This window comes from Bactrocera oleae, chromosome 3 (assembly GCF_042242935.1).
Source record: "Bactrocera oleae isolate idBacOlea1 chromosome 3, idBacOlea1, whole genome shotgun sequence".
Lineage (NCBI taxonomy): Eukaryota > Metazoa > Arthropoda > Insecta > Diptera > Tephritidae > Bactrocera > Bactrocera oleae.
The window spans coordinates 63,781,504-63,801,006 of record NC_091537.1 but is presented as its reverse complement, the minus strand read 5'-3'; positions in this window follow the sequence as shown (position 1 = coordinate 63,801,006).

The window sequence follows — 19,503 nt, the reverse complement described above, 5'->3', positions numbered from 1 at the left end:
CTCGGAAGGAGAAATTTTAACAGTGGAGAGTGAACAGAGCTGAGCATTGTATGAAAATTATGCTCAGAGACTTGCTTTGATATTACAGCTGCATGTTAGCCTTTTGGCTTATATTTTTATACGTTTATATGCAATCATATTTATTGATATGAATATCATTTTGCGAATTTTTTTGAATGCATGCAAAACTGATAAGACTCTAATTAAATTATGTAATTTCGAAATAATATTTATAGTCAATTTGGGCATTTAATAATTTTATTTAGTTTTTACATAATATACTTTCCTAATAAATATTTAATATTATAATAATAGAGATTAAATTTATTACAATATATGTATGTGTACATATGTACATCTTTTATCATATTAATCTTATATAGTCATATGTATGTACGTATGTATTTGAATGTACGCATTCAGAAAGTCAAATCATGATTTTATCACTTATCAATACACTATATGTGCGCGCATTGATTTATATGTACACGCATATATCTACATAAAATTGCCGTACAAATAATGCATACACAAACCAACGTACATATGTGTGTGCGTACACATGTAAATATGTCACCCGCAAAAACTACAAACGTTGTTCTACAAAAACAACAATCGTCACAAGTCAATATGTCAGCCAAATAGGCGAAGCCCAAATTTATAGTAAATTACACAACAACAACATTTTCATTCATGAATGCAGGCGTACTTTTAACAAGCAACCTCGCTTCATTCATAAAAACAGACACCCTCTCATCTCCCCGAGCATGCGTTTGCCAACAAGCATCTTTTCGCGACGATGGCAAAAGCTAAAAATCATAAATTGAACAAATTTCTGATATTCCCTCTAGCAGCGAAAAGTTGCAACCACGCAAGCCCACAAAACACAGAAAAAATTGACAAAACTGGCAACAAAGCTTTTGTCGATTTAAAATATTTTACAATTTTAAAATATTTTTCCGTGTCTCACAAAAATCTGCGTCAATATGTATGCATGCTCATATATAAACATACATATTTACGATGACTTGTGGGCAAAGCTGTTAGAGCGGCAAGGGAAGCGGTGACAATCGGCGGCCTTTCGTTAATATTTTTTCGGCACAGCTCGGATTTTCTACCAACAACACAATGGTGTGACGCTTTGTCGTCGCGCCAGTCCTTCGACACAGTGACTCTTTGACAAGAAAACAAAAAACGTGAGCTTCGGCCTTTGTTGTCCGTGGCAACGGAGATTTCGCATGAAACAATGAGTGTACATGTTTACATACATACGTTGCATATAGACAAATTAACAATTATAATGGGTACTTTCATATTTGTTTACATGCAAACATAATTATACATATATAATATATTTGAATAAGAATATTTGGGACCGCTTCGTCTTTTCTTATCGGGTTATGTCAAGCAAGAGGTGTACAAAATCAAACCCAGAAATCTGACTGAACTAAAGCAGTCCATTAAATAGATAGATGATGCAATCCCGAATTAGGTGTCGCATATGCGTGGTTGAGCATGGAGGAATAATTAATTGCTTAAATAAAATAAAATTTTCTATACAATAAAAAAAAATGTATGTAATGCATTGACTAAAAAGAAACTTATTACGGGTTATTTTTGTAGCACGATTCGTGAGCCGCCCTGTATAAGCAGAATATCTTAAAATTATATATAAATTCGTTTGCGCATTGCAAATATACGAATCTGTAAGCGTACATTTCTTAACATTGAATTTAGCATTATTTTTCTGATTTAACATTCAAAATGCTCAATTCTGCTATTTTGCGCTCCGTAGGGGTAAAATTCTGGTGAAATCCGCTTATAATTTGTTTGAGGTGAGATCCTCCCAAATGGGCGAGTAACCCTCCGTCAAGAGGAACATTTTGACAATCGGCACACCATGAACCTTCTCTATGATATACGTTCTCTGACTTCAAACGCATTATTCGCGCAAAGTTTTACTCCGATGCAATCATTGTTGTCTGATTTGTATAGTGGAAAGTGAAAGAATCAGATGGAATTTAAAATGGTGTTATATGGGAAATAGGCGTGGTTGTAATCCGATTTTTCTTATTTTCGCAGTATAGCATAGAAATATGAGAGGAATATTATATACCAAATTTGGTTGAAATTGGTTAAGCAGATCCTAAGATATGGGTTTTCACTCTTAATAGCTGAAACATATGAAACAGCAACAAAAACAGTAGCAACCATTAAAAAAAATACGAGTTCATCCACGATGCAGGTGAACACAATGCAGACACGAAAAGATTGGAAGAAAACAAGTGAAAACCAAATGAAAAGAGAACAGAACGTAAATGAAAACGCAATGAAACAAGTGAAATTGAAGTCGTGTACAGGTTGTGGCAGAGAACGTATATCATAGAGAAGGTTCAATTGCGGACCAGCGTGTGAATTGTCAAAACCTAACAAGATTTTAATAGAGGATTTCACCACTTTTGGCTCGGAAGGAGAAATTTTAACAGTGGAGAGTGAACAGAGCTGAGCATTGTATGAAAATTATGCTCAGAGACTTGCTTTGATATTACAGCTGCATGTTAGCCTTTTGGCTTATATTTTTATACGTTTATATGCAATCATATTTATTGATATGAATATCATTTTGCGAATTTTTTTGAATGCATGCAAAACTGATAAGACTCTAATTAAATTATGTAATTTCGAAATAATATTTATAGTCAATTTGGGCATTTAATAATTTTATTTAGTTTTTACATAATATACTTTCCTAATAAATATTTAATATTATAATAATAGAGATTAAATTTATTACAATATATGTATGTGTACATATGTACATCTTTTATCATATTAATCTTATATAGTCATATGTATGTACGTATGTATTTGAATGTACGCATTCAGAAAGTCAAATCATGATTTTATCACTTATCAATACACTATATGTGCGCGCATTGATTTATATGTACACGCATATATCTACATAAAATTGCCGTACAAATAATGCATACACAAACCAACGTACATATGTGTGTGCGTACACATGTAAATATGTCACCCGCAAAAACTACAAACGTTGTTCTACAAAAACAACAATCGTCACAAGTCAATATGTCAGCCAAATAGGCGAAGCCCAAATTTATAGTAAATTACACAACAACAACATTTTCATTCATGAATGCAGGCGTACTTTTAACAAGCAACCTCGCTTCATTCATAAAAACAGACACCCTCTCATCTCCCCGAGCATGCGTTTGCCAACAAGCATCTTTTCGCGACGATGGCAAAAGCTAAAAATCATAAATTGAACAAATTTCTGATATTCCCTCTAGCAGCGAAAAGTTGCAACCACGCAAGCCCACAAAACACAGAAAAAATTGACAAAACTGGCAACAAAGCTTTTGTCGATTTAAAATATTTTACAATTTTAAAATATTTTTCCGTGTCTCACAAAAATCTGCGTCAATATGTATGCATGCTCATATATAAACATACATATTTACGATGACTTGTGGGCAAAGCTGTTAGAGCGGCAAGGGAAGCGGTGACAATCGGCGGCCTTTCGTTAATATTTTTTCGGCACAGCTCGGATTTTCTACCAACAACACAATGGTGTGACGCTTTGTCGTCGCGCCAGTCCTTCGACACAGTGACTCTTTGACAAGAAAACAAAAAACGTGAGCTTCGGCCTTTGTTGTCCGTGGCAACGGAGATTTCGCATGAAACAATGAGTGTACATGTTTACATACATACGTTGCATATAGACAAATTAACAATTATAATGGGTACTTTCATATTTGTTTACATGCAAACATAATTATACATATATAATATATTTGAATAAGAATATTTGGGACCGCTTCGTCTTTTCTTATCGGGTTATGTCAAGCAAGAGGTGTACAAAATCAAACCCAGAAATCTGACTGAACTAAAGCAGTCCATTAAATAGATAGATGATGCAATCCCGAATTAGGTGTCGCATATGCGTGGTTGAGCATGGAGGAATAATTAATTGCTTAAATAAAATAAAATTTTCTATACAATAAAAAAAAATGTATGTAATGCATTGACTAAAAAGAAACTTATTACGGGTTATTTTTGTAGCACGATTCGTGAGCCGCCCTGTATAAGCAGAATATCTTAAAATTATATATAAATTCGTTTGCGCATTGCAAATATACGAATCTGTAAGCGTACATTTCTTAACATTGAATTTAGCATTATTTTTCTGATTTAACATTCAAAATGCTCAATTCTGCTATTTTGCGCTCCGTAGGGGTAAAATTCTGGTGAAATCCGCTTATAATTTGTTTGAGGTGAGATCCTCCCAAATGGGCGAGTAACCCTCCGTCAAGAGGAACATTTTGACAATCGGCACACCATGAACCTTCTCTATGATATACGTTCTCTGACTTCAAACGCATTATTCGCGCAAAGTTTTACTCCGATGCAATCATTGTTGTCTGATTTGTATAGTGGAAAGTGAAAGAATCAGATGGAATTTAAAATGGTGTTATATGGGAAATAGGCGTGGTTGTAATCCGATTTTTCTTATTTTCGCAGTATAGCATAGAAATATGAGAGGAATATTATATACCAAATTTGGTTGAAATTGGTTAAGCAGATCCTAAGATATGGGTTTTCACTCTTAATAGCTGAAACATATGAAACAGCAACAAAAACAGTAGCAACCATTAAAAAAAATACGAGTTCATCCACGATGCAGGTGAACACAATGCAGACACGAAAAGATTGGAAGAAAACAAGTGAAAACCAAATGAAAAGAGAACAGAACGTAAATGAAAACGCAATGAAACAAGTGAAATTGAAGTCGTGTACAGGTTGTGGCAGAGAACGTATATCATAGAGAAGGTTCAATTGCGGACCAGCGTGTGAATTGTCAAAACCTAACAAGATTTTAATAGAGGATTTCACCACTTTTGGCTCGGAAGGAGAAATTTTAACAGTGGAGAGTGAACAGAGCTGAGCATTGTATGAAAATTATGCTCAGAGACTTGCTTTGATATTACAGCTGCATGTTAGCCTTTTGGCTTATATTTTTATACGTTTATATGCAATCATATTTATTGATATGAATATCATTTTGCGAATTTTTTTGAATGCATGCAAAACTGATAAGACTCTAATTAAATTATGTAATTTCGAAATAATATTTATAGTCAATTTGGGCATTTAATAATTTTATTTAGTTTTTACATAATATACTTTCCTAATAAATATTTAATATTATAATAATAGAGATTAAATTTATTACAATATATGTATGTGTACATATGTACATCTTTTATCATATTAATCTTATATAGTCATATGTATGTACGTATGTATTTGAATGTACGCATTCAGAAAGTCAAATCATGATTTTATCACTTATCAATACACTATATGTGCGCGCATTGATTTATATGTACACGCATATATCTACATAAAATTGCCGTACAAATAATGCATACACAAACCAACGTACATATGTGTGTGCGTACACATGTAAATATGTCACCCGCAAAAACTACAAACGTTGTTCTACAAAAACAACAATCGTCACAAGTCAATATGTCAGCCAAATAGGCGAAGCCCAAATTTATAGTAAATTACACAACAACAACATTTTCATTCATGAATGCAGGCGTACTTTTAACAAGCAACCTCGCTTCATTCATAAAAACAGACACCCTCTCATCTCCCCGAGCATGCGTTTGCCAACAAGCATCTTTTCGCGACGATGGCAAAAGCTAAAAATCATAAATTGAACAAATTTCTGATATTCCCTCTAGCAGCGAAAAGTTGCAACCACGCAAGCCCACAAAACACAGAAAAAATTGACAAAACTGGCAACAAAGCTTTTGTCGATTTAAAATATTTTACAATTTTAAAATATTTTTCCGTGTCTCACAAAAATCTGCGTCAATATGTATGCATGCTCATATATAAACATACATATTTACGATGACTTGTGGGCAAAGCTGTTAGAGCGGCAAGGGAAGCGGTGACAATCGGCGGCCTTTCGTTAATATTTTTTCGGCACAGCTCGGATTTTCTACCAACAACACAATGGTGTGACGCTTTGTCGTCGCGCCAGTCCTTCGACACAGTGACTCTTTGACAAGAAAACAAAAAACGTGAGCTTCGGCCTTTGTTGTCCGTGGCAACGGAGATTTCGCATGAAACAATGAGTGTACATGTTTACATACATACGTTGCATATAGACAAATTAACAATTATAATGGGTACTTTCATATTTGTTTACATGCAAACATAATTATACATATATAATATATTTGAATAAGAATATTTGGGACCGCTTCGTCTTTTCTTATCGGGTTATGTCAAGCAAGAGGTGTACAAAATCAAACCCAGAAATCTGACTGAACTAAAGCAGTCCATTAAATAGATAGATGATGCAATCCCGAATTAGGTGTCGCATATGCGTGGTTGAGCATGGAGGAATAATTAATTGCTTAAATAAAATAAAATTTTCTATACAATAAAAAAAAATGTATGTAATGCATTGACTAAAAAGAAACTTATTACGGGTTATTTTTGTAGCACGATTCGTGAGCCGCCCTGTATAAGCAGAATATCTTAAAATTATATATAAATTCGTTTGCGCATTGCAAATATACGAATCTGTAAGCGTACATTTCTTAACATTGAATTTAGCATTATTTTTCTGATTTAACATTCAAAATGCTCAATTCTGCTATTTTGCGCTCCGTAGGGGTAAAATTCTGGTGAAATCCGCTTATAATTTGTTTGAGGTGAGATCCTCCCAAATGGGCGAGTAACCCTCCGTCAAGAGGAACATTTTGACAATCGGCACACCATGAACCTTCTCTATGATATACGTTCTCTGGTTAAGAGCACATCTTCTAGTGACGGTTGTAATTTGTGAAGAGCGGCTGTGTGGACTTAATCGTATTGGGTGTTAAGTATGATTTGATCACGAATCATTTCATCTACAAAGTTTGCTAAACAGTTTGTAGCGGAACGTTTAAATTTACACTCCCTTGCAATTACACGAAGTTCTGCAACCCAATCACCAGGGATAATGGGATGCCCAACTCTTTCCAGTGTGAGAGCGCCTCAAAATTAGCGTTTTTTATAACATTTTCCATTGTAGCCAGATCGGACAAAATAATAATTTTTGGGCATTTAAATTATAATACCCAACATTTATTAAGATTAAATATTATTTTACATGTATGCGTGAAACATATGGAAAAACTATATAAATCCATTTTTGCACTTTCAATACTTAAAGAGTGAACAAATGTATTAATCAATCTCAATCTCAATTGGTGAATGTTTTTTTTTTATCATTTTCAATTGAAAATGAATACTACGAAACATGGCATCACAAAAGATTTAATCACAAACATTTCAATTTTGCGTTTTCTTTCATTTTAATTGTTTTCCAATTTTTGTTAGTGATCTTCAACAGCGGCAACAAATCTCTCTGTTCACATATTTTTCTGTAGGATTACAATCTGTCCGTCCCTCTTTTTCCAATTGTTAAACGTCAGACCTCCTGAAATTTGACAGTTGCCTGAGTTCAGGAGGTTTTGACGTTTAGCAATTACGCTCTCATTTCCAGTGAGAGATGAGTTGGGCATCTCTTTATCTCTGCCAATCACGGTGCGTTTGCGTATGCTTCTTTTCTCGCTTAAAAAATTCATAACGTGCTGCGACTACATGACTTTTCGACTGGATGTTCCGTTAATTTGTCTGTCAACTGGATGTATGTTTGCGATTGCAGGGTTGCAACGCCGAACAATTCCAGACCGACCCATGATAGGAAAAACGGTTTTTGCTTGTCTGAACTGCTTACCGAATAGGCCATTAAATGTTGAGAAAGTTGTTCCAGGTAGGATTCCAATTTTGATGATCTTTATTAAATGCGTGGAACGGTGGAACCACTGTTGCTTCTCCTATGCGGTTAGAACTGTCAGCGTTGTACATGGATTGCTGAATTGACTGCATCCACTGTTTCTGCTGTTTGAGCAACGATGCTGCGAATCTTTGCTGCTGCTACATTAACTCTTGTATAAGGCTGTCGTTTGTCATTTTAACTTTTTACACTCTAGCACTTTCTTTAAGAATTAAACACGTCAGATTATGATTTTATGTATGTTTAAATCCTCGTCGCCAGTAAATGTTGTGTTTCCATTTATTTAAAAATCAATTAATTAACATAACTTTAAGAATTATTAGTATAAAAATAAAAGGTACTGAATAAAGTGGTAATTACTATTTAGTAAAGAACACGTCTGTACTTGACGGCAAGTTGCGTTTTACAAAATGCTCAGGCTAACACTCAGTGCTGCCAACTATGAACACTGAAATTTAGTGTTGTACAACTTTACGTTCATATAAATTCCCATAATGACGCAGAAGCTAAAAGAACCTATGTCTCTAAAGCTAAAAAAAGATATATAGAGATAGCATCCAACTATCTTACATCCCAAGAAGCTGGAAGAGAGTCAAGGTGGTGTTCCTCTCTAAATCGGGCAGAAGGACACATGATAACGCAAAATAAGATATAAGCCTAACTTCCTTCATGCTGAAGCTTCTAGAAAGGCTAATGGACTTGCACATAAGATCAATCCTAGCGGATACCTTATCGAATGCGCTACATGCATACATAAAGGGTCGCTCAACAGAAACTGCTCTATACGAAGTGATAAATATTATTAAAAAATCACTACATAACAAACAGTACACAATGGCTGCCTTCCTTGACATAGAAGGAGCCTTCAACAATATAATACCTCACTTTATGGTAATCTTCCTTCACTCGGTAGTACAACAATTTCTCTGTCGTCCACAGCTAAATATCTGAGGATGGAAATCGATACCAAACTGAATTGGAAAATTAAAATTGAAAAAAGAAAAAATAAAGCGTATGTGGTCTTCTACACCTGCAAAAGAAATACCTTAGCAGGTACTGGGGCCTTAAGCCAAATATAGTTATGTGGAAATATACGGCCATCATCAGGCCAATTCTGACATACGGAGCACTGATTTCGTGGTCAGCATTAAAGAAACACTATAATATCAGAAAACTAAATGAAATACCAAGAGCAGCCTGTGCAGAGGTTACCGGAACTACTAAGTCAAGTAGAAGCAAGCTCTGCTATAAGAATAAAGGAATAACGAGGTTGAAAAAAGAAAGATTATAGACATAGCGCCATCCTGAACCAACTAAACATTAGCAAATCAGACTATATCCTCCCAAGGTTCGATTTCAATAGTCACTTCCGGGTGAGGATATCCTCTAGACGTGAACGGAGAAGAGGTTTAGTAAAAGAGTATAATGCAGCCTCTGTCTATACTGACGGGTTCAAAATGGACTGCGGTGTAGGAGCGGGTGTATACTCCGATGATCTCGATATCTCTCTCTCTATCTGGCTACCAAACTCAGCCAGCATCTTCCAAGCGGAAGTACTAGGAATAGAGATGCCCAGTGGTGCTCTATTGAAATACTACGGGAGGATACAGAAAGCAGCCATATACACGGATAGCCAAGCAGCACTGCTGGCCTTATCGATGCCATTTCTTAATTCCAGCGTGGTTGACAATTGCAGAAAAGCTTTAAGCTCACTGGCAGGTCAACTTCACTTGTCCTTAATTTTGGTTCCCGGCCTTAGGAACATTTGCGGAATCGAAAAAACAGACGAGTTGGACAAACTAGGAGCCATTTTAGATGAATCCGAAGCGGAGTTGATACCATGTCCGCTGGGAACGATCAAAAGAGAGCTTTATATTCACTTTGAACAAATAGCTCAGTGCGAATGGAAATCTATATCCAACTGCAAGATAACGGTGCAGATATGGCCTAGATATGATAAGTCTAAAACCAAGGAATTATTTCATAGGTACAGGAACAGTTTTTTCAGACTTACAGCTATTATAACGGGGCACTGGCCATTTGGAGACCACGCGCTAAAAATGGGTCTGTCCTATAACAATATTTGCCGCAAGCTAAAAGGGTGTTTAAATGACTATAAACTCCCCCCTCCAACTACACCGCTTCATCAGGGTAAATAATGACACACAATATACACGACCACGCTACACAGGATGTTACCATACACAATGACACCTCACACAATCAACAATAAAAAAAGGGATTGGATCTTCAACTCAACACATTCGGGTAAACACTTTCGTTTCGTCTACGAGCCTGAGCGCCACATCATTTTTAAACATTCGAATATGAGCCACGTCAACTTCTTTTTTACGAGTACGACTTTCAACGATCCTGCGCGTTACTCGATTCGAACGTACTTCGATCGTCACTGGTTCCTGATTCCATTTGCATTGGCACAGACGGCGAAAACTTACGTACATTATTTTTCTCAGCGAATTTGTATTCGAATAAAATAAAATTTAAATTTGTTTCGGTGGAATCACAATCAATCACAAGCGCATTTTCCTTCAAGTTATTCATGGTCCTTCGAGCCTTACTGAAAGGCACCTCCGGATTTTTATAAAAAGTTATATTAAGAAATATAAGAAATAATTATATGAAATTGATTACTTGTATACAAAACCCAAAAGTTCTGTGCATATCCACTAAAATACATACAAATACTTGTATATAAATCAAAAGAGAGCAGTGGGCTAAAAAACCAAAAGTGCAGTGACACGAAAAAAAATTTCCATACATATATATGTACATACATACTACATATGTATACATAACTAAAACATAAATTACAACAAGTAAGGAAGGGCTAAGTTCGGATGTAACCGAACATTTTATACTCTCGCAAAGTCAAATGGTATACTCGTTTGAGATTTCTTTGTGGATTGACTGATATTTTCGGTAGAAGGTCAACTATAGGCACTGGGGTCCACATATTTAGTACTTAGGGGCTTGAACAGTTTTGGTTCGATTTAGACAATTTTCGGTCACAAGGTGGCATACTTTAAACGTATTATTCACGCAAAGTTTTACCCCGATATAATCATTGTTGCTTGATATGCATAGTGGAAAGTGAAAGAATCAGATGGAATTGAAAATGGTGTTATATGGGAAATAGGCATGGTTGTAGTCCGATTTCGCCCATTTTAGCGTTATGTACCGAATTTTGTTGAAATTGGTTAAGCAGATACAAGATATGGGTTTTCACCTTAAAGTGGGCTGTGCCACGCCCACTGTTTAATTTTGAACGCGGTTCCTATAAAGTCATCTCATACCATCCCAGAGATAAAATTTAATGTCTCTGGCGTGTTTAGTGCTTGATTTATCGCGCTTTTAGTAGTTTTTAACAGTACCGTTATATGGGGAGTGGGCGGAGTTGCCACCCGATTTTAACTATTTTCACACCGTCAATAGAAGTGCTATTATATATTATAAAATTTTAACTGCAGATGCCCCTCCCTAATGTGATCCTGTATACCAAATAACAGTCTTGTATCTTATTGCGGAGCTTAGTTATGGCAATTTATTTGTTTTTGATAATGGCGTTTTGTGGCCGTGGCAGTAATCCGATGACGCCCATCTGCAATACCAACCGTCTCACGGTACCAAGATACATGTCTACCAAGTTTCATAAAGATATCTCAATTTTTACTCAAGTTACAGCTTGCACGGACGGACAGACGGACGGACGGACAGACAGTCACCCGGATTTCAACTCGTCTCTTCATCCTTATCATTTATATATATATAACCCTATATCTAACTCGATTAGTTTTAGGTGATACAAACAACCGTTAGGTGAACAAAACTATTATACTCTGTAGCAACAGGTTGCGAGAGTATAATAAAATATCCAAAAATGGGCAAACCTAAAAAATAAGGTGACAATAAGTAACAATTGGGAAAACACAAAAAACACACAAACCTACCATTATATGCAAACGCATATGTACGGAGGAAAGTAAGTTCGGTGAAAATAACAAATACATAAATATACAGTGACAAATGTGAAAAACATTTTAAACAAACAACACAATCGGACGCGAAACCAAAAGACAAAAACAAAGAAACGAGCGCGAATTTCAAAACATAAAAACAATATACACACAAACAACATCACTAGGCAAGCTGGAATCATTTCGGAGAGGATCACATTTATTTTACCACACGCACGTACCATACATATATACAGACACATTATCCCCAAAAGCCCTTAAAGGAAAACAGATTGAGCGTATTCATTTCACCTTTTATTTATTATATGTTAATATGTATGCATAAATACAGTTTTACTCAATACAAAACTGGTAACAGAAAATCCGTTTTAAAAACATAAAAAACGGTTACCAAACTATCATAATTGCTGGTTTAATTTACGGGAACACCCGAAAACAGTTTGGTACAATATAGGTATATGCAATTAAAAATAAATAATTATCGAATGCCTTTACATATAAGTATGCTTACCTTTGTAAATATAGACACCCTTCCACAAACACCAAAATTCGAAAAAAAAATTATTCAAGAATTTACTTGCAAACACGGTTGGCAAAAATCCCCCACTGAAACCTTCCCGAGGGTGCCGACTGGTAATAGATACCACAGATACACGAAACAAGCGGGGACGAACTGGTAACAGTCCGCCCCTGCCGCAGACGTGAGGAATCTAGCTAAGGTCAAACTTCTTATCTGTGTCTTCGATGTTCCTCAATAGCACAGCATACAGATAAGGAGCCTTACCATGGTCGGGGGTACTATAAAGGGCTGGATCAAGGTGTCATGCGACCCGTGCCGAGGATCAACCTGGCTGGGGGCTCTTAAATAGCCCAGTCTCGAACGGAGCTTACGGATACCTGGCGCCCTCCGAAATAAGATAGCCTTACTTGAGACATACTTTCCCCCACACTCGTGGGACCATCAATGAACCAGAATAAACAAACACATCACAGAATGAAAAACAAAAATCGGAGAGAGCCCGGATCTCCAGAAAAAAAGCCGGAGGGGGCTAGTTGCTCCCAAAAAAGAGCCGCGTTTGGAGCGAGCTCAACAAACACTAAGAGGACAGGAGCGAAGCTTGGTCCAGAAGACAAGGCAAGCACTAGTAAAGGGGCAGAAGCTAAAGCTGTCCCACAGAAAGTGGTAGCGCCGGAGGCAGCCAGACCCAAACTCTGCAGCCAAAATACGGCTGAGAAGCAGGGGGAGGGAGGAGATGCCAAAGGGGCTGCTGCTGGAAGTGCATCTGCCAGGGAGTGGCCTGCATTTAGCATCCAGGACCCGTCAAAGGCAAAGTATGCGGAGAGACGACGAGCCGCATACTTACTAAGGTTGGTAGAGCTAAGGCCGCCAACGAAAGAGGAGCTAACGAAGGAGCTCCAAGCATCGATTGACTGCGCGAGAGCAGTCATACCCAACTTCAAGTTGGAGCCGTCGGTAAAGGCAGCCAAGCGACAGAGGTCAGCTGAAGAGGCAAAGCCGTCAGCCAAGAGGCCGAAGACCAAGGGTGTAACGCCCGCAAAATCATTTGCAGAAGTGACCCGGAACCGAATTGTCATTGGCGTTCTGGATGAGGGAGATCCCGAAGGAAGAATCCCCAGAGCCCAATGGAAATGGGTGCAGGCTGCGCTGACAAATGTGGCGCTGGAAGTGCTATTAAGCAATCCGGGTCCGCCACCGTCATGCGCAGATGCCGGCTGGTACCAGGGCCAGATCAAAATGATTGCTTGCGATGACGAGAGATCGGTCGCTCTATACAAAGCTGCTATAGCCAAGGTGGGAGAGGTATACCCCGGGACAAAATTGGTAGCAGTGGACAAAATGGACATATCACCCAGACCGAGGGCAAGGGTATTGATCCCAGCTACACCATCACAGCCGGACCAGATTATGCAGCTCATAAGAGCCTGCAACCCGAGCCTACCCACGGAAGGGTGGAAGTATGTCAAGACATTTGAGGACAGCGTAGCAGAATCTGGCGTGGAGACCAAAAGGGCCACGATGCAGATTCTGCTGTTATTAACGAAAAAATCCATCGAACCGCTGGCGAAAAGTGGCGGGGAGATAAATTACGGGTTCACGAAAGTGAGGATAACGCCTTACAAGTCGGACGCCGATGCTGCAGACCATCTGGCATCGGGGAAAGAGATATGCGAAGTAGAGGAAGATCCTATGTAGTCCTCGAGCGACGCAGAAAGTATGGAGAAAGGTGAGTGTTCTTCTTCCGGGTCTGAGGTTGCGGCCAGACTCTCAAGCTTGTAGACTGAGAAAGAGCTTTAAGCGACTCTCAGGAAGACGCAGATATAACAATAGTTAATGCGTCTTCTACAAATTAATCCTCATCATAGCAAACTAGCTTCAGCAGCCCTAATTAACCGCGGGTTAATGGAGGGCTTATTTGCGGACTGAGGACGCCGAACTATAAGCTGCTGATGGCTAACTGCGAAGGTAAAATCAGAGCCTGCATAATGGCAAAGAAAAACCTTAATGTTTTTATATTACATAATTACAGCGACAACGACACAGCAGCAGTAAGCTGGGAAACGGGCACAAGCAGTTACCGGCTAGTGTCGTGCTATATGCCATACGAGCAAGAGGTGGTGCCACCTCTGATGGTAAAAGGGGTGGTACGGGATAGCGAGACATCCAAGTGCATGACGATACTTGGAAGCGACTCAAATGCGGATCACACAATCTGGGGCAGCACAGATGTCAATGACAGAGGTGAGTGTCTCTTTAATTACCTACTAGGTACTAAGTTACTGGTGTGTAATAAGGGAAGCACGCCAACATTTATTACAAGAAACCGACAAGAAGTGCTGGATATCACACTTGCGTCGGAAGAACTAATTGACAGGGTAACCCAATGGAGGGTTCTCGAAGAACATTCCTTTTCGGATCACCGATATATTGAATGTACAATAGAGGAAAGGGCCGATAGAGCATACTTTAGGAATCATAGGAAAGCGAACTGGCAGGTGCACATGCAAGAGCAGGAAAAACGTATCCCTATGATTCTACCGTTTCATCCCAATAGCAATTAGGATCTAGATATCCTCGTTAGTCGACTCACGGAATCGTGCCGGCAAGCACTAGAAGTGGATTGTCCAATAACACGAATCAGGGGTAGAATAGGGCCCCCCTGGTGGTCTCTAGAACTTAAAAAGCTACAGAAAGAATGCAGAAAGCAGTTCAATTTAGCTAAGCAATCCCAAGGCGAGTCAGACTGGGATTATTATTACAACCTCCTTAGGTCATACAAAAAGGAAGTTAGGAGAGCAAAAAGCAATTCATGGAAATCATTTTGCAATGATATCGAGAACACGGCGGAAGCGTCTCGACTTAGGAAAATAATGGCACAATCGGTGCATAGTATCGGTTATCTTCAGAAGCCAGACCGAAGTTGGACGGTATCCAGTAAAGAGTCCTTGGGGCTACTAATGGATACCCACTTCCCAGGTAGCTCTGAAAGCCATACTGCGGAATATACTCAAGACAGTGGAGCAGAAATGGGAAAGACTAATAGAATTACATATAAGAAACAAACTGAAACCAGAAAAGTTGGCTGGTTCGCAGCATGCGTATTCCAAAGGAAAATCCACAGAAACAGCACTAAGCTCTGTGCTGGCAGAGATTGAAAAATCTCTGGAACTTAAAGAATACACTCTATTTGCCTTCTTAGATATAGAAGGAGCCTTTAATAATATCCAGCCTAGGGCCATACTGAGTGCGCTTAAGGATCTGGACATCTCTGAACCTCTCAGGAAATTAATTGAACAGATGCTCACGAGCAGGTCAATAATTTCAACGATGGGAGCGTCAACGATGTGCAGATCTGTCCAAAGAGGTACACCCCAAGGAGGCGTGTTATCCCCACTTCTCTGGGTCCTGAAGAAGGGGGTACATGTTGTGGCCTACGATGACGATGTGGCAGTATCGGTCAGAGGCAAATTCCGGAATACTCTCGCAAACCTTATGCAAACGATCTTGGACGATATAAATCGTTGGGCAGTATCGTGCGGATTAAACTTAAATGCTGGTAAGACAGAGCTTGTATTGTTCACCAGAAAACATAATGCTCCAGAAGTTACGGCGCCAATAATAAATGGTTGCAGACTAACAATTGGAGATAAGGCTAGCTACCTGGGACTAATCTTAGACAGGAAGCTTTCATGGAAACAAAACTTGGATGCTAGGGTGAAGAAGGCAGCCACAGCACTCTACACCTGTAAAATGATGGCGGGCCCCAAATGGGGGCTTACGCCTCGGGTAACTTATCAGCTCTATACAGCAGTTGACATACGGTATATTGGTATGGTGGCAAATAATGGAAAAGAAATACTCGGTAAAGCGTATGGAAAGTATACAGAGAGCAGCCAGCATATGCATTAGTGGAGCACTTAGAACAACGCCAAGCCAGGCTCTAAACGTCGTTCTACATCTACTGCCAACAGACCTGTTCTGTAAGCAAGTGGCAGCAAAGTCAGCTCTTATACTGAAAGAATCCTCCCAACTAGTCGCATGCAACAAGGGACATTCAAGGATACTCAGTATATTCCCGTTCCTACCCAAAACCACGGATTTCCACAATCCAATAACACGGATACCAAATTCGTTCCACAATATTACCTTCCCCACAAGAGAGGAGTGGAAAAGGGACGAGGTGGACAGGAATACAGGAATTAGCATCTACACGGATGGATCCAAACTGGATCATCGAAAGGGAGGTGGTGTCTTTTGCGCAACATTAGACACCAACATCGCCTTCCGTTTGCCAGACCACTGCAGTGTCTTCCAGGCGGAGATCACAGCAATTAAAGCATTGTGGTATTGACAAAAAGTGTGCTCACAACAAGGAGCATATATATTTATACGGATAGCCAAGCGGCCTTGAAATCACTAAAGTCTCCAATGGTGTCATCCAAGCTAGTGAAAGATTGTCTTGACCTATTAGAGGATCTGACATCCTACTTCACAATAAACCTGCAATGGGTTCCAGGACATAGTGATATTCCTGGTAACTGCGAAGCAGAGGAACTAGCCAGAACAGGCACCACTTTGCAACTAACCCCTGAAAAAGAGGGTATCTTTATGCCTCTGGCAACTTGCAAATACTTAATCAGCGAACATGCTATAAATATAGCTGAGTCTCGGTGGAGACAATCAATAACCTGCTCAACCAGCAGACTAACGTGGCAGGAATGCAGCGTGAGTCGCACAAACCGACTACTAAAATTTAAAAGGAATGATATAAGAACTCTGATAGGAGTACTAACAGGTCACTGTCTAGTAGAAGTAGAAGAAGAGGAGGCTGTAAAGCATCTTCTATGCGAATGTTAAGCTCTATATAGGAAAAGAATCGCAACTATCGGTCGTGGATTCCTTGACGACGTATCAGAAGTTGCTAATATAAAATTGTTTGTACTGATGAACTTCATCAGGAGCACAGGTTGGTTCAGAGAGAAGACGATAGAGTGAGGGAACATTAGTCCCGGTGGACAGCCACTCTACCTACCTGCCTACCTACTTGCAAACACACCGCAATACCCCTTTTGCTGATGGGTTCACTAAAACACTCACATTTATTATGTCAGTACTGACAGTCAAATGAACAGTACAATTACTGTCAATGCTTACGATTTTTCCAAAAGCAATATATACGTCGAAAAGAGACAGCATGCATTTCTATAAAAGTTTCTAGAAGTTCTGAAATACCTACATACATATGTACATATGTAGCTGTTATTTCGTGTGATAAGCCAAAAGTGTTGCGTGCGTAAATAGCGAAGGAGTTTTCAAATATAATATACGTGAGTTATTATTAAGTTTAAAATAAAATTATATTTTTAGTTAATTTTCATTTTTATTCAGGCATTTTTAAATTCCGAAATATTCATGAACTGGAGAAACACGTACAGCAGAGCTTTTGAGAGGAGCAAGCATGGAATTAAGTGAAAATTTCTTTTTATAATTTATTATTTAATTATATTTTTGTTACACTTTTTTTTAATTTAAAGTTTTGAGTTTATTAAATAAATAAAAATTATATTATCTACTGCGCAAAAGATTTTTCACTTGTGTTAGATTTACAGTCATAACTGACAAATTGCAGCTATGATAGCGTTTCAGCAATGGATATGATGGATTTATGGTCAGCAATGACTCAGAAGAAGACATGAGAGAGAGCAGTATAGATATATAGTGAATCAATTCCGAATCCCCATGTGTTAAAGAGAGATGCAAACTCACACACATACGTCTGTTTACATCATCTTTTGCACAAGACTCTTAAGAAAATGATAGAAACTTTGTTCTGCGCGCTGACAAAATTTTTTCAGCTGTGACTGTCAGGGATATTATATTAACATACACAAAAATATATTTACAATATACGTACATACATATTAAAACATATACAATAGTAGTTGTACATATATTTAATTTCAAATTGGCATATATCCCGCAATACCCCTTGTAACAAACAAGCAGGATTGCGTACAAAAAAAAAAAAAAAGTAATAATAGCATATTGATCTCTTCAACGAGCTCTCAATTGCACAAGATAATAAGTACATAGTTAGAAGTCCAGGTATTAGGGTGTACCCATATACATCAACATATCGACATAAAAAATGGAATTAAATAGAAAGTGTGGTTGTTTAATAATTAAATTAAATAAAGTATTGCAAAACAAACCAAACTTAAAAAAAAATTACAAACATTAAACGATAATAATAAAATTAAATACGTGTTTTTATCAATATAATACGAAATCAAATTCTCATTCACCTAAAAGAGTATAAGGTTTCAGTCAGCAATAATAGCTCTATTTAAATCAGTTTACACTGAAAGAACTTTTATTAATTTGACAAATATTTCATCATATATCAAAAATTATGAATGTTGATAAAAATCAAACTACACCTGCAGGAGCTGCACGCTCAGAACAAGTTACTAAATTTATTTCAGAAAGTGACAGGTTAATAAAGGAAATCAAAATTAAAAATCTCGACATTTTTGGACACGTCTCCAAGCGGCACATGCCGCCATGGTAGAATCTGACGACTCAGATCTACCACAAAATTTTAAATCATTGGCTTACGCCAAATAGGAAAACTGCTTAGGCTATTATGAAGCTACAATAGCTATGATCTCCGATCAATTAAAGCTAATAAAAGTAATAACTGCTCCTACTCCACATCCGAGAGTGAACCTGCCATAAGTGCAAAGTCAAAAGGCAAATTCAGGTTTCTACCTCGAGGTGCCCGCATGTGACACAGAAAGATTTTATGGAGGTTATGAAGAATGGTCGTCCTTCAGGGACATGTTATTGGCAAACATATGCACCGCCATATTACCAGAAAAATCGTTACTTTTGTCGGAGCAATCGCTCTCATCTGGATAAAATTGCCCAACGTGTCAACAAATGAAAGACTTTTTAACTACCCAGTACGAAATCGCTGAAAGGGTATATAAAAAACTAATAAAAACAAAAATTGTTCAACACGAAGAAGTTTCAATAGACCCAAAGCTAGTAGCAAAAACAAATTAAACAGAAGCTTTTACCAAATCGTTCACATT